This window comes from Chiloscyllium plagiosum, chromosome 5, assembly GCF_004010195.1.
Source record: "Chiloscyllium plagiosum isolate BGI_BamShark_2017 chromosome 5, ASM401019v2, whole genome shotgun sequence".
NCBI lineage: Eukaryota > Metazoa > Chordata > Chondrichthyes > Orectolobiformes > Hemiscylliidae > Chiloscyllium > Chiloscyllium plagiosum.
Genome location: NC_057714.1, coordinates 56,558,355 through 56,575,710, shown reverse-complemented (window position 1 = coordinate 56,575,710; position 17,356 = coordinate 56,558,355). Strand labels below are relative to the sequence as shown.

The 17,356-nt window shown below is 40.7% G+C and overlaps 1 pseudogene; it reads left to right on the top strand.

Annotated features, from left to right (window-relative positions):
• The first annotated feature begins 9,367 nt into the window (after nucleotides 1-9,367).
• LOC122550252 overlaps nucleotides 9,368-17,356 on the top strand; it is a 42,178-nt pseudogene continuing 34,189 nt past the window's right edge.

Sequence of the window (17,356 nt, the reverse complement as noted above, 5' to 3'; positions counted from 1 at the left end):
TTGGATGGAGGTGAGGGAGGAGGTGTGGGCGCAGGTATTGCTATTCCTGCGGTGGCAGGGGAGGGTGACAGGACGGGAGGGAGGATTGTTGGGGCAGCATGGACCCGACCAGGTAGTCATGGAGTGAAAGGTTTTTGCGGAAAGCGGGAAGGGGAGGGGAGGGAAATATTCCTCCGATGGTGGGGTCTGTTTGAAGGTGCCGGAAATGTCGGGGGCATGTTACGGTTAATGGACGTTTGTTCGGGTGGAAAGTGAGGACCAGGGGGGTTCTGTTCTTGTTATGGTTAGAGGGATGGAGTTTGAGGGCAGAGGTGCAGGATGTGGATGAGGCGTAGGAATTGGAAATACGGGATAGCATCTTTACAGGAAATAGGGTGGGTAGAGGTGTAATATAGATAGCTGTGGGAGTCGGTGGGTTTGTAAAAAAGGTCAGTGTCTAGTCGGTAGTCATTGACTGAGATGGAGATATAGAGGTCCAGGAAGGGGAGGGAGGTGTCAGAGATGGTCCAGGTGAATTTAAGGTAGGGGTGGATTGTGTTGGTGAAGTTGATGAACTGCTCAATCTCCTTGTGGGAGCAGGAGGTGGCGCTGATGCAGTCATCAATGTAGTGGAGGAAGAGGTAGTGGGGAGTGGTGCCAGTGTAACTACGGAAGATTGACTGTTCTATGTAGCTGACAAAGAGACAGGCATAGCTGAAGCCCATGCGGGTGCCCATGGCTACCCCTTTCGTTTGGAGGAAGTGGGAGGATTCGAAGGAGAAATTGTTAAGGGTAAGGACCAATTCAGCTAAGTGAATGACAGTATCAGTGAAAGGGTACTTTTGGGGACGTCGGGAGAGGAAGAAATGGAGGGCTTGGAGGCCCTGGTCATGGCGGATGGAGGTGTAGAGGAAATGGATGTCCATGGTGCAGATGAGGCATTGGGGGCCAGGCAAACAGAAGTCTTGGAGGAGGTGGAGGGTGCGGGTGGTGTCTCGAATGTATATGGGGAGTTTCTGGACTAGAGGGGTTAGGACAGTATTGAGGTAGATGGAGATGAGTTCGAGGGCAGGAGCAGGCTGAGACACTGGGTCGGCCGGGGTGGTCAGGCTTGTAGATCTTGGGAAGGAGGTAGAATCGGACGGTGCAGAGTTCCCGGACTATGAGGCTGGAAGCTGTGGGTGGGAGATCTCCTGAGGTGATGAGGTTGTGTATGGTCTGGTACACTGTCGGGAATACACTATCAAACATACACTGTCAGAAATAAACTGTCAGAAATACACTGTCTGAAACAGAAGAGGAGAACCAGAATCAGACAGTGTGATTTTTAACACTGTCAGAAACACACTGTCAGAAACAGAGGAGGAGAAACAGAGTCAGAAACAGATGTTGAGGAATAGAGAATGAGGAACGGAGTGGCAGAAAAAGTCTCAGAATACAGAGTGTAAGAAACAGAATGGCAGAATCATCGGAATAGAAGATAAGGAACAGAGAATGAGAAACATAGTGCCAGAAACACTCTGTCAGAAACACACTGTCAGAAACACACTGTCAGAAACACACCATCAGAAATACACTGTCAGAAACACACTGTCAGAAATACACAGTCAGAAAAACACTGTCAGAAACACACCATCATAAATACACTGTCAGAAATACACTGTCAGAAACACACTGTAGAAACAGAGGAGGAGAAACAGAGTAGAAACAGAAGTTGAGGAACAGAGAATGGGGAACAGAGTGGTAGAAAAAGAGTATCAGAAACAGTGTCAGATACAGAGTGCAAGAAATAGAATGGCAGAAACATAGGATGAGGAAGAGAGAAACACAGAATGAGAAACATAGTGTCAGAATGTACAGTCAGAAACACACTGTCCGAAACACACTGTCAGAAACGCAGTGTCAGAAACACACAGTCAGAAACGCACTGTCAGAAACACACAGTCAGAAACGCACTGTCAGAAACGCAGTCAGAAACACACAGTCAGAAACGCACAGTCAGAAACGCAGTCAGAAACACACAGTCAGAAACACACAGTCAGAAACGCACTGTCAGAAACGCACTGTCAGAAACGCACTGTCCGAAACACACTGTCCAAAATACACTGTCAGAAACGCACTGTCAGAAACACAGTCAGAAATACACTGTCAGAAATACACTGTCAGAAATACACTGTCAGAAATACACAGCTAGAAACACACTGTCAGAAATACGCAGTCAGAAACACACTGTCAGAAACACAGTCAGAAATACACTGTTAGAAACGCACTGTCAGAAATGCACAGTCAGAAACACAGTCAGAAACACACAGTCAGAAAAGCACTGTCAGAAACACACTGTCCAAAACATGTCAGAAACACACTATCAGAAATGCACTGTCAGAAACACACTGTGAGAAATACACCATCAGAAACAGAGGATTTGAAACAGACAAAGGATGAGAAACAGTGTATCAGAAACAGAAGACGAGAAACTGAGTGTTAATAAAGAGTGTTAGAAACAGAGTGGCAAAAACAGAAGACGAGAAACAACCTATGAGCAACAAATTGCCAAAAAAGAGTTTCAGAAACAAAGTGTATGAAACAGAATGGCAGAAAGAGAGTGGCTGAAACAGTGTGAAAAACTGAGGATGAGAAACAGAGCATGAGAAACAGTGCATGAGGAACAGAGCATAAGAAACAGAGCATGAGGAACAGAGCATGAGAAACAGCATAAGAAACAGAGCATGAGGAACAGTACATGAGAAGCAGAGGATCAGAAACAGTGTCAGAATTAGGGAATGGATAACAGCATGTCACAAACAGAGTGTCAGAAATAGCGATTCTTAAACAGAAGATGAGAAACAGAGGATGAGACCCTGAGTATGAGAAACAGACTGTGAGATACAGTGTGTCAGAAACAGATCTGTAAAATTTTGGGTAATCCGTATTGACAATGTTTGAAGGAACAATTTGCCTCCAGGCTGCCTTTAAACTGAAAACACTGAACAGTTGCAGGCTCATGTTTAAATCACTGTGGGAGGCTGCAGTCCATTTTGTATTAAGCTATTTCATTCCATGATAAAGACACTTAAAATTCCAGCAGACAGTAGCCTGTTTGTGTCTCCTATGCCACTCAATGGATGATCGTCAAAATCAGTATCTTGTTCCTGCTTTTGGCCCATACCCCTTGATCCTTTTACCCTTAACGACTATATTTAACACTTTCTTGAAAAGATTCAATGTTTTGGCCTCAACCTCTTTCTGCAGCAGACAATTCCATAGGCTCGCCACTCATTGAAGGATAAAATTTCTCCTGATTTCAGGCCTAAATGGCCTATCCCATATCCTCAGGCTATGACCCTACATCTGGATTCACAGATCATTGGGAACATTCTTCCTGTATTTACCCCATTTAATCTTCTTAGCATTTCATATGTTTCTATGGGGTGCCCCTTCTTTCTCCTAAACTATATATAAGCATAGAATCCATATAGGCAGACAGGCCATTCAGCCCATCAGGTCTACACCAACCCTCCAAAGAGCACCCTACCCAGATCCTGCCCCCTACCCCATCACTGTAACCCTGTAATTACTGTGGCCAATCTGGCTAACCTGCACATCTGAACTGTCAGAAGAGACCAGAGCACCTGGAGGAAACCCACACAGTCATAGGGAGGAATGTGCAAACTCCACACAGACAGTCACTCAAAGCTGGAATGAAGCACAGGTCCCCAGCACTCTGAGGCAGCAGTGCTAATTACTGAGCCACCACTCCACCCTAACCAATCCAGCTCTCTGTCCATACATCAGTCCTGGCATCTCAGGGTCAGTCTGGTAAACCTTTGTTGCACTTCCTCCACAGCTAGAACAACCTTCTTTAGGTAAGGAAACTAAAACTGTACACAATCGACCAGGTATGGTCTCGCCAAGGCCTTGTACAATTGCAGTAAGACATCTGTGCTCCTGTACATGAATTCTCTCAGTTTGCCTTTGTTGGTCAGTTGCTGTTTGTAAAGTGCTAGGGGGGAGGAAATCCATTGTGTGGTACAATTTAGGTGCTTAAAGATTTAAGATATATGTTTGTGAGCAACAGCTTGGGGGTTTGCAAGTGCATGGAGAGCACCTGAATTGAAATATTTGTAATGAAAGGTCATACAGTTTGGTTGGCCAAGCAGCAGCTTTTACCAAGACAACAATCTTTTAAATTTAGCCATAAAAAACCCATTAAATTTAAATCTGATGGTTTTGATAACATAGGGCCAATCCTATTGTAAGAAATATTGATATCTCATCATGGGTATAAAAGAAAGGGAGCAGTCTGACAAAGCTAACAGTCATCAGCTCTCTCTCTCTCTCAAGAGAGAATTGCTGGCTGTCACAGTCATTTATGTCTTAGAGAAAGCACCATCTAAATCGCAATAGAAGAACCGATGGAGAAGCTGTTCCTGACAGAAGAATCAATGGAGAAATCACAGAACATTCCAGAAGACACGTGGGTTGGCTGTAACTTGGAGAGACTAAATTTTATTTTTTGTTATATAAGTGGGACTTATATTTATTGGAACAGCATAACATTAGAATCTTGTTTTATTCAGGATTGGTTCGCAGTTAGAGGAATTTATTGAGCTTATTAATAGTTTCATTAATTTGTTCACTGTTAGAGTTAGATAAATGGATTGTTACTTGTTGATTTTAAAGAGAGCATCAGGGATTTATTTAATTTAACCACTAGAAGTTGCTGAAAAGCAGGTTACACATACAGATTATAGGGCGGGTTGCTCCTCGTTGCGTGTCTCGGTTTTAGTTCTCTGAGTGGGAGTGAGGGGGGGGGGGGTTGACTTCCACTTTATAGCTCCTTCTTCACTACCGGCTGCATCTGCATGCCTACTTTTAGCGACTGCAAAGACACCTAGATCTCATTGCACCTCTATTTACCAATCTACGGTCACTCATGTTGCAGTGTCACATTTAGATTGCTTTCAATGTTTGAAGGATAGCATCAGAAACAGCAGTTATGCATGCTGAGCTGCAGGCATGGTGCCTGTGCTGCTTACAGAAATGAAAATCCAGAGAGATTGCTTGTGTTTCCCATTACCTTTATCCTTGTTTTTGTAACTGTCTTTGTAAATGAGGGACTCTTGGACTCCTGGCCTCGAGGTCAATCCAGAGCACACTCCCAGCCTCAAAAGCCTTGAGGTGAAGTCCAGAACAGTCTGAAGGCTAGGGCCAGCATGGACTGGATTGGAAGGACTGTTGTTCTAAACTTTATATATCTTTATTTTTCAAATTTATTCCTAAGATTTGGTACTTTTGTATCTATGATAGCACAGAAATCTGTAATGCTGGACTTTTTATTTCTTTATTTTTAGACATTTTTCCCAAGCAATTGTACTTAAAAATCTGTACCTAGGTACTGTGTACCTAAGATGGCACCGTAAGTGGTGACTTGTAAACTTTTTGTGGTCATCATGCGAGTACACATGACAATAACGTTAATTCTAATTCTAGTTTAATGACTGCTCAGAGCAGGCTACATCACCATGGAGGTGGATGGAGTTTTGGAAAGTTCAATTATTTGTGTGTTTTAGCACAGAAATTATATGCTGTTTGGAGCAGAGCAAAAACAGAAGAAGTGGCTTCAGGAAGCACAATTGCTGTTGTTAGCAGAATGCAGGCAGTAAGGGCTTCCAAGAGTAGCGGCTTGCTGCTATGGGAAAAGGATTAGTTCTAGTAAGACAACCTGAGATCCATTGTTAGTTCAGTACAACTAGAAATGGGGTGAGAATGTTCAGAAACACTTTCGGTTTGAAGTAGCTGAGAAAGATTGGATCTCGGCATGGGGCGGCACGGTGGCACAGTGGTTAGCACTGCTGCCTCTAGCGCCAGAGACCTGGGTTCAGTTCCCGCCTCAGGTGACTGACTGTGTGGAGTTTGCACATTCTCTCCCAGTGTCTGCTTGGGTTTCCTTCGGGTGCTCTGGTTTCCTCCCATAACCCAAAGATGTGCAGGTTAGGTGAATTGGCCATGCTAAATTGCCCGTAGTGTTAGGTGAAGGGGTAAATGTAAGGGAATGGGCCTGTGTGGGTTCGCTTTGGCAGGTCGGTGTGGACTTGTTGGACGAAAGGCCCTGTTTCCACACTGTAAGTAATCTCAGGGAAAATCGGATATTGGGCTGGTAATCGGACCCTTCTGGGAAGTCTCAAGACATCAGGTGGAATTTGGTCTCAGAAGAACAGGTTGAACTACCAATATATGACCAGTCATTTGAGGCAGTCCAAATCGCAAAGGCTTTCAGAGTTTTCGGAGTCTGGCGCTTCTGAAGTTAAAATTAATGTTCTTTTATAAAGAAGAAAATACTAATAAGATTTCACAATGTTACTGAAGTTTGGGTTGATTTGTCTTGACCTCATTAAACATTTATGGTGTGACTTCTGGGGTGTCTGACCACAGTTTATCTGTTACTCACATTCTTAATGCTAAATGTTAAAGTTGCAATTAGAGACCACACCATTTTTCTGTTTTGGGACTATAAACTGTAATTGATGTGGATTATTGTACAAGTGAAAAACTAGGAGACTCTTGCACATTGAAAATCAAGTGCCTGTTACTTTGAGCTGTGCAATACAATGCAAGTTTTCGTAGCGCTGGAAGGAAGAATTCAAGACACAGTGGCATTGACAACCTTTCGAATTAAGAAAAGTCAGCCTGACGACAGCCTCTGGTTGAACTGCAGTGTTAAAAGTTGTATGTCTGAGGGCAGCAGAGCCTATGAACTGAGAACCTTCAGATGTTCCTTTCTCTTCATGTGTGGAAAGACAGAAAACCAAGAAAACTAAAAAAAACTTAAAAAGAATTCCTGAAGAAAGGTTTATGCCCGAAACATCGATTCTCCTGTTCCTTTGATGCTGCCTGACCTGCTGCGCTTTTCTAGCAACACATTTTTAAGCTCTGATCTCCAGCATCTGCAGTCCTCACTTTCTCCTCATATATGTGACATATATGGTTTAAAATAAATATCTTACCTGCTCAGTTTACTTGTTACCTAGTATGTTGCCTGGTATGGAAGGTGCTACCTCTGAAGAGAGGTTGAGTAGGTTAGGCTTATTTTCACTAGAAAAGAGGAGATTGAGGGGGGACCTGATTGAGGTTTACAAAATCATGAAGGGTATAGACAGGGTGGATAGAGACAAGCTTTTTCCCGGGGTGAAGGATTCAATAACGAGAGGTCATGCTTTCAAGGTGAAAGGTGGAAAGTTTAAGGGGGATGCACGTGGCAAATACTGCACACAGAGGGTGGTGGGCGTTTGGAACGCGTTGCCAGCAGAGGTGGAAGAGGCAGGTATGGTAGATTCATTGAAGATGTGTCTGGACAGATGCATGAGTAGGTGGGGAGCAGAGGGATACAGATGCTTAGGAATTGACCAACAGGTTTAGACAGTACATTTCGATCGTCTCAGGTTTGGAGGGCCAAAGGGCATGTTTCTGGGCTATACATTTTCTTTGTTCTTTGTTCTTTGTTATTCATTATTGCTTATGATTGTCCTGTTCAAGTATGAATAATAGATTATTTTTGCATTTAAATTCAATCTTGGAATCCTGCATTTCACTTGCTTATCTTTGGTTCTCCCACATGGTTTATCAAGCCCAATTGTAAATATCATTTTTCTGTATTTTCATAAGTAGGATCATAACAATAGGCTGTGCTGTAAAGATCTCCAGACTTCAACCTTAATTTTACACATGATTTCATGAAAAATGCCATTTCTATAGTCTTAGTTTCACTGTAATAGCCCTTGAAAAAGTGACAATTTATTGCCTGAGATGTTATTGGGTTTGTGATGGCATTCGAAATTCAGAATTATATGAATACCCTGGCTTGCTCTGAGAATCAAATTTTATACTGGAAAACTATCCAAATTCTCTCTAATGAAAAAAAATACATTGTATTCTAAAAGCAGATTTTTCTTTGAGAAATGTATCTTTATTTTACCTTTTCTCTTAATGTAGTCAAAACAATAATTTCGTAAACAATATTCAAATTGAATCAAAAGGATGTTAAATGTCTTTAACTTCATTTTTGTTGTGTGTGAATTCTGCAATCTCATTGACTGGTTACCTGCTTGCTAGGTGCTATGTGTCTCAACATTCCTTTGACTTGGTGCTTGGTGCATACTGAAAGGGAGGGGAAAAACTAACCACTGACTTGCCAAGTTTTTTTAAGTTTAGCTTTCTCTTAGGTCCCCACAAATCATCTTTGTTTAATCATTGATGACAGGTGACAGGCATTTATTTCAAAGCTGTGCTTGCTGACACCAGCTCATGCATACAATGTCTACACTTTACATCACGTGAGTGCAGATGTCAAGGGATGTGGCCCATGGGAGGGAGGGATCAGGCTGTGGTAGAGGATTCTGTGGGAGAGATTCTGACTGGGAGAGGTAGAGAAATCAAGATCAGGAAAGGGGGAGAAATCGAGATGAGGGAGAAACCAAGACGAGGGAGGGAGACACATTGGGATGGGGGTGTGGGGTGCAGTGGAATGAGCACATATGTGTAGTTCAGCACAGTCAGACGACACCATCTTATCTGAACTATCTGTTTAATTTCTGCCTCCACTGCAGAAGTTTGGGGTGATTGTATGGGGTTGGTGAAGCAGCCATCTTGGGAGAATTCCACTTGCATCTGGCACAATTCAGAAATTACTAAGTGCAGGTTTGACTGTCGTGGACAATTGTTCTGGCTGCCTGCCTCTTTTTGCTGGTTATTTTGGAACCTGGGTCTCCGGAGGGGGAGTATGTGACGTTTATTTGAGGTTTTCCACATGTGGTGGTCGCTGGGAAGTAAAGGAGTAAAAGTAACCAGTAAATTAAAAGATAAAGTCGCTTTGGTTGGACTAGACGATAGGGCTGCTCACATATTAAAGTAACCAGTGATTATAACAAAATCACAACTAACGTTTCGGGTCACATGACCCTTACTCAGGTGTTAACTTTGATTCCTCTCCACAGATGCTGCCTGACCTGCTGAGCTTTTCCAGCAATTTCTGTTTTTGTTTCAGATTTACAGCATCTGCAGTTCTTTCAGTTTTTAACCAATGATTACAGCAAATAAAACTATAATTTGAGAACTTTTGTTTTATTTGTAAAACCCATGTTTGTGTCTTTTTAAGTGAAAAGGTTTGTGCTTCCAATTAATGACTGAATCAATTTAATGCTTAACCCAAAGAGCAGAGAGTCCATCGCCATTGGCCAGTGGCCCTGCATACTTCAAAGGTCACAATGGGGTTTGCAGCTGTGGCCATTGAGGTTTCTCCAGATTTCAGCTGAACCAAAGAGGGAGGTTTGAACTGCTGCTGTTGCTGTTGTCAGTCAGTGCGGAGTTCAGAGTGAACCGTCTCTAAGGAGCAATGGATTTGGGTCAGGTTCTGGTAGATAATGTTACGAAGCAGCAAGTTAAAGATGAGCTGGCTGAAAAATGCCAGAAACTTATCTCAGAACTTTTAGCGGTGTAAGTGCTGAGTAAGAGAGTGAACTTGATAGAGGGCAATTAAGATTCAATGTGTTTTTAATCTTTCAATTCTGTGAAATTTTGCAAATGCATAAATAATTGTCTCGACCTGGGGATAACTGTACGGTCAGCTATACTTTGTTTGCTTAACTTGCATAGACAATAACAATCATGGTTATGATGTACGGCCACTTGATATCTCACGGTGGAATAGAACAACAACATGCTGGTCCTGTGGTGTACACTGTTGATTATATTGATGCATTATTAAATAACCAACCATCCCCATGAGTGGATATGTTTTCACAGTGTAATACTGTAATTCTGTGAAGTTTATTGGCATTACTGAGGCAGTAACTTTTAAAGGCGATTCTTTACCTTCGTTAGTTTCGATAAACGAATCACACTTTGTAACCTGACTGATGGCTTGAAGCTGCAGTTAGCTTGAGTAAATGGGACCGGTCATTTATATTCAGTTTTCCCGATTCTTCAACATACCTATCTTGTACAGAAATCCGTTTCAGAGCATCTCACAAGTATTGCCCTTTTAAACATGAGATGGGTGAATGTAATCTCACTTTGGTTAAAATCTCAGTTGGGATTTATATATATGTAGAAGACAATAATAGAATGTACCTGTTCAAAGAATGTATTTTAAAAAAAAAATATTCAGTGTGATACAGTATAAATAATTAAAGGTCAGTGTAACATTTTAAGTTTTTAAAAAGTAGTCACTTGTGTGTAAAATGTTTGTTTTGGAATCTTGTTTTACTACTGGTGGCTGTAAGTGTGTGACTTATTAGCAAAATTAAAGGTCATTAAGCTGTAGGCCAGCAGAAAATTGAGAAGCATGAGTTTTGATATGTTTCCAGCATCTTGTACAATGACATTGAAACACTTGCCCAGTGAGCAATAATACAGATTTTTTTCAGTAAGTTTTTAATTGCATTATTAACCCAAAGTTAATGAATCACCTAAAACAGAATTTTGCAGAAATTACATGCTTTTATTGCTTCTATTCTTTACTTTGCTCTATTCTATCCTGTCAAACATTTACTTTATGTTTAATAAAGTACAAAGTGCTGGAAAAACTCATCAGCTGTACCTGTGGAGAGAGAAGAATACAGCTAACATTTTGAGTCCATTGACTCTGTTTTGTGGGATGTGTGCATTGGCCAGCATTTATTGCCTGTACTTGATTGCCCTTCTGATGGTGGTGGTGAGCTGACTTCTTAAACCAGTGCAGTCCAACTGCTGTGGATGGATCCACCAATGCCATTAGGGAGTGAATTCCAGGATTTTGATCCAGCAACAGTGAAGAAATGACAATGTATTTCCAAGTCAGGATGGTGAGTGGCTTGGAGGGGAACTTGAAGATGATGGTGTTCCCATATACCTGCTGACCTTGTCCTTCTAAATAGAAATGATTATGTGTTTGGAAGGTACTGTCTGATTGTCTTTGGTGAATTTCTGCATCTTGTAGATAATAGCAGCAGTGTGTACAGAGCGTTGGTGGTAGAGGGAGTGGGTGCTCGTGGATGTAGTGCCAATCAAGGGGGCTGCAATGGAATAGACTTAAATTCTCAATTTAATGAATTATAGTGTCCAAGATAGATGCTGCCACAAATACAAGTTCTTATTTTGTGCTCTCCTACCAAAAACAAAAGGTATTAAAAGCTACGAATGGGCCATTCAACTCTATTGTCACTTTGGTTCTCTTGAGCCAGTTTGGGTCAAAGATTGATCTATTTGTAGCCACTACAGAAGTGTTCGGGAAGTTGGAATTGGGGTGTAAGATAAGCCAAAATAATTGAAGTGCCTTGAAGAGCCAAATGTCTTACTCGTACTTAATAGTTGTGCTTATGTTTCTTTAGTTTGTCTTTCTCTATTCTCTTTCCAACTTAGTTTCACCTCTTTAATCCTGGATGTTCAAGAAGGGTTTAAACATTGAAAAAGGATAAGACAGAATGTAAAGAAATTGACCCCAGTGATCCAAGGGCCTGGAATAAAGAGACACAGATACAAAATTAAATGCATGAGCTTTTGGACACAAGCTTTGTGAAATGTTTTCATGCAGAAGGCTGAGGTCCAGTACTATAACTGGTGATTGAAACAACAACTATGTTAATATTCACTGGGTTGGAAAGGAAGATAAAGAGATCTAGGAATGGGTTAGGAACATGGGATTAGATCAAAGTGCTAATTTAGTTTGGTTGAGCTGAATGACCTGTTCCATGTTACAATTTTAAAACTGTTCCAGAAAGCTAGAACAAATGAAGTGTAAAGATAATCTCAGCAATTCACTTTGTTTAATAATTTTGAAAGACATTGAACTTAAAAAGCGAGAGAAAAATGGGTGTAATTAAATATGAATAAAAGAGGACATTAATTTTCAAATAGGAAGAGCGTGAAAGAAAAACAGAGCTCTACAATCTTTTTGAATTGATCAGGGAAGTATTACACAGATGAGTTATATGTATAGAAAATGTTTTTTTTTCAAAAAGTAACTTAACAACTGTGGTTAAAGTTCTAAAAAGAAGCAGTTTTTCCAATAATTTAAACACTGGAGTTTGTCTATGTATTTGGAAATATGCTACTAATTTTTATGTAAAAAGGCTTTTAAAATACAATTTTATTGGTGACTGTTTTATGAAGAAATTAACAATACAGGAGGAGATTCAACTCTGGAATGTCAGACAGGATGCAGACTAATTGTTGGGGTTGAAGTCAAATAAGATGCACCATATGTTCCTTGTGTGATATCATGTGAATGCAAGTTACAATTAAGCTGAGAAATTACTGTTATCACTGGCATTCTGTATGTTTTTAACGCTCTGTGCAATATGCCTTTGCATTTGAAGAAATACCTGTACAGAAGAGCTGATCTATTACACTATGATCTGGTATTGTACAAACAAATATGAACTAGTACCAACAAAGTTAAGATTCTCAGACAGCTGGGTGGGAGTGACATGCACTGAATGGCAGAAGGCATGATGTTTGATATATTGCATTATGCAATAAATCTGGTTCTAAAAAGATAAGATGGCAGAGAGGCCAGTGGTTTAATACCTCATCTGAAAGTGTAGTATACATGCGATCAGCTGAATTATGTGTTTGTATCTTTGGAGTGGATTTTTGAATTCATATCTTTCCAACCTTGGTGAGAATTCTGCCATGGTAGTGAGGATGTAATGAAAAGCTGGTTTTGCATTTGGTGATATTCAGGATTTAGGTAAATAAGAACATAAGAACCAGGAGCTGGAATCGGTCATCTGGCCCTTTGAGCCTGCTCTGCCATTCAATAAGATCATGACTGATTTTTCTCGTGGCCTCAGCTCCACTTACCTATCCTTTCACCATACCCCTTGATTTCTGTACTATTCAAAAAAAATCTGTCTTTGCTTTAAAATCATTCAATGCGGAAGCCTCAACTACTTCAAGGGGCATGGAATTCCACAGATTCACAACCCTCTGGTGAAGTAATTCATTCTCAGTTCAGGCCTAAATCTGGTCCCCCTAATATTGAGGCTATGTCCTCTTGTCCTAATATCACCTGCCAGTGAAAACATCCTCTCTACTTCTATCTTATCTATTTCTTCATGATTTTACGTTTCTATAACATCCCTCATTCTTCTAAATTCCAATGAATATAATCCCAGTCTACTCAGTCTATCTTCATAAGTCAACCCCCTCAACTCTGGGATCAACCGAGTGAGCCTCCTCTGCATCCCTTACAGGGGCAGTATATTCTTTTCCAAGTAAGGAGGCCAAAACTGCATGCAGTACTCTAGGTGTGGCATCACTAGCACCCTACACAGCAACTTAACATCCCTGCTTTTAAACTCAATCCTTTTAAGCAGATTCCATTTGCCATTCTAATGGTTTGTTGTATTTATAAACCAACCTTCTGTGGTTCATGCACAAGGACACCCAGGTCCCTCTGCACAGCTGCATGCGGCAATTTTTTTTTACCATTGATATAGTAGTTCTTTTTACTGTTGTTCCTACCAAAATGGATGACTTCACATTTATTAACACTACTCCATCTGCCAGACCTTTGCCCACTCGCTTAAATTATCTATGTCCCTCTGCAAAGTTTCACAATCCTCTGCACACTTTGCTATACCACTCCTCTTAGTGTCACCTGTTAACTTTGACACACTACAGATGGTCTCCAACTCCAAATCATTTATGTAAATTGTGAATAATTGTGGTGTCAATGCTGATCCCTGAGGCATACCACTATTACTGATTGCCAACTAGAAAAACACTCATTTATCCCCACTCTTTGCTTCCTGTTATCATGGATTCGTTAACAAATTCATGACCCAAAATGCCATGCATCTTTATCTTATGCAGCAGCCTTTTGTGTGGCAACTTGTCGAATGCTTTTTGGAAATCAAGATATTTCACATCTACTGGGTCCTCACTGCCCACCGTGCTCATAGTATCTTCATAGAATTCCAGTAGATTAGTTAAGCATGACCTGCCTTTCACAAAGCTATGCTGTGTCTGCCCAATGGGACAATCTAGATGTCTTGCTATTTCTTTGTTGATAGATTCAAGCATTTTCCCCTCGACAGAAGTTAAGCTAACCGGTCAATAATTCCCCATCTTTTGTCTACCTCATAAGAGTACATTTCAAAATAATTATTCAATTAAAATGTCACCCTTTAAGTGAAGCTCTTTGTGACTATTAGGAATGATGAGTGATTCTAATTGTGTTAATGTCATGGGACTCATAATCCTGAGGCCCAGGTCTGGTTTGCGTGTGGCTCCAGATAAACAGAAATGTAGTTGATTCTTAAATGTCTTTTGAAATGGCTTAACAAGTGGTTTGGTTCAAGGGCAATTGGGGGTAAGAAACAAATGAAGAATTTGCAAATGACACAGGGATATGGGCCAGGAATAGGCAGCTCGGACTAGTTTGGTTTGAGATTACATTTGGCGTGGACTGGTTAGTCTGAAGGGTCTGTTTCTGTGCTGAATGACTCTGACTCGATAATAACCAGTAGGAAAGTTTGGCTGCCCCTCCATCTAGTGGTAGGCCAGGAATATTGCAGGAACCACACAATAAGTTATAGGTTTTGCAGATCCTGGAGAGTGCATATTCTGCCTACTGCTTTACTTTGGCCTTCTTGTAAAAGCTAGATGTGGTCACAATTGGGGTGCAATAGAGGTGCCCATCCCAGAGCTTCAGCTGGAAATCTGGGGTGTTATTTTGCTACACTTGACACTGAAAGCCTGAGTGTAAATTTTATATTTTTTAATTTGAATGGCCTGGTTTCCTACTGGAGTATCTGCAATTGATGCACAAGCGGCAACGTGTCCTATAGTTTAATAAATCTTGCTGAAAAGAAGTTCCTCAAATGTTTAATTAGGTCTCGGCCATGCAATTATATTTAGTTTCGAGGTCTTCTCCAATCTATCTAACCTTTTAGTGTACATGTGTTGTTCTATAATGATATTATGATAAACATCTGAATTGTAAAAGCGTATTAAAATGTGGTTAACATTTAAATTTCAAAACCATTTGTGAGCTAGGCAAGAAAAACTAATCCTGAACCTTTAAAAATGATGCTCTTAAAATACTAAGGTAAATTACACACTTTTTGACTTGCCTGCAATCTGAAATGTTCTGCTTCTACTGACATCTAGTTGACTGAACTTGTCATCGCTTTATTCTATTGCCTATCTAATCCTGGATAGATAATTACCTGTAATATGCCAAAGTATTGCCTGTAACATGCAATGTTGGCAGCTTGTAGTTGGGGTACAATCCACTGCCACTCATCCTCCTTTCTGAAAGTGATTTTTAAACAACCTGTTTATATGTAATATGACAGACATCTGGGGCAGGTGGTACTTGAACCTCAACCACCTGGCTCAGAAGTAGGTACAAAACTATTGCATCAATAGAGCCCTCCTTTCTACTCTCTATTTTTAAAAATTTTAAACAGCCTCCAGTAAGACATTGTAACAGAAGCAAAAAAAAGTTAGTGGGAAATTTATCAAAATAACAATGCCTATGGTAATGATGCACTCCAGCACCACAGGTGCCCATTGTCTCTAAAGCCTTTGCACCATGAACATCACCTGCTCCTTCTCCATAGATACCTAAGTGTGGATATAATGATGAAGAGGAGCAGATGGTCAGGTACAATATCCCTACCATGTCTGCTGCTGGGTGCTAGTTGGATGTATTAATAAACTTATTCAGAGATGTTATGACACACCTTGGAGCAGATGAGATTTGAACCTGGCTCAGAGATAAGGACACTACCACTATACCATGGGTCCCCGGGGTTCTGGGTATAAGGACCTGTTCAATTAATAGTGGTAGAGGATGAATCATTCAAGTCTTAATGAAGTCTTAATTGGCTAGCCAGGCATAATTCTAGTTAATGCTAATGGGCATCAGACATAACATGTCTGACTTAATTGGGATTCCAAAAAGAGTATCAGTGTGGATGTGACTGAATGGCATCTCCAACATGAACTTTACAGAACCATTATCTTGTATAACATTTGACGTTAATAACTTTTCTTCCAGCTGTCACACCATTGCCTCTTTAGTCGCTCAAAGACCTACCATTGATCCCTTCCTATCCCTCATGCAAACTCTCCCTGGACTTTATCTGGAAACAATGTTTGTTTTCCACTTTTTGTTATGGACGAGACCAAACACCCTCAGAACATGTCAAGGAGATAGCCTACATTCTAAGCTGTTTTTTTAAAAAAGTAAAGTGCCAGGTGTTCTAGTTGCAACTTCATTGATCAAACTACCAGGACCTATAGCACACATTATCTGCACACTTTGTTTAAAATGTGAATAAAATTTAAACAAAGGAATTGGCTTAACTGTAATTTTATCAAAATACTTAGCAAAATAATAAACCACTCAACTGTTTCAATGGTGTATCATTCCATAAGCACACCTTTGCAAATTCACTAAAATAGATTGTCTCTCATACAGTTCTAGACAGAGGAAGAGAAGCCCAGTTGTAGCTGTAACAAAGGAAAAACAGCTTCCACATCTGGGTTCAAGATACCAGCAACTGCTGAAGGCTAAAACTTAAAAAAAAAAAATCCTGGTTCTGTTGGACTTAAGCCCACCCATTCAGGCTGTGTCTAAAGGCCTCACAAGCTGTTTGTTGGTTTGAAGCAGACTGCCTGACACCTCTGTCTCAAGCCTCTTCGTGAAAAAATAAACAGGACAAAACGCTACGGCCTTAATAGGTGTATTGTCATAACATGTATACAAGACTCGGTTCAACCTCATCACCGGTTCTTTTGATTTTTCTCTCTTCTCTTTAAATTGTCTGTTAACCAGTGATCAATGAATAGAAATGTCTTCTGACTTAAGTATCAGGAAGACCATTCATGTCTCCATTCTCTAGCTTTACTCCTTTCCCTGGTAGTTGAGACTGTACAAATGTTTTGCAAGCTTGACTCTGAAGCGAGCTTCTAACACATCCATGCCATCACAAAGATGTTTATATCCATCTCTAAAACATTGTTCAACATCACCCCTGCCTCAACTCATATTCTTGACCAGGTCCTTGCCTGTAGTCTTGACTCTTCCAATCCTCTCCTGGCGAGCCATCTTACTCTCTCTTTTTCCTCTAAAAATCTACATCTTGAACCAAAGTGCTCTGCTTTAATATTTCTTTGTGTAAATCAGTGTCAAATTTTGTTTGACAACGCTCCCATGAAATGTCTTGGAGCATTTTATTATGGTTAAAGTGTTGTGTAAATAAATGTTAATATTGTGGTTGTTGCTGAAACACCATAGAGTCATAGAGATGTACAGCACGGAAACAGACGCTTCAGTCCAACCTGTCCACGCCGACCAGATATCCCAACCCAATCTAGTCCCACCTGC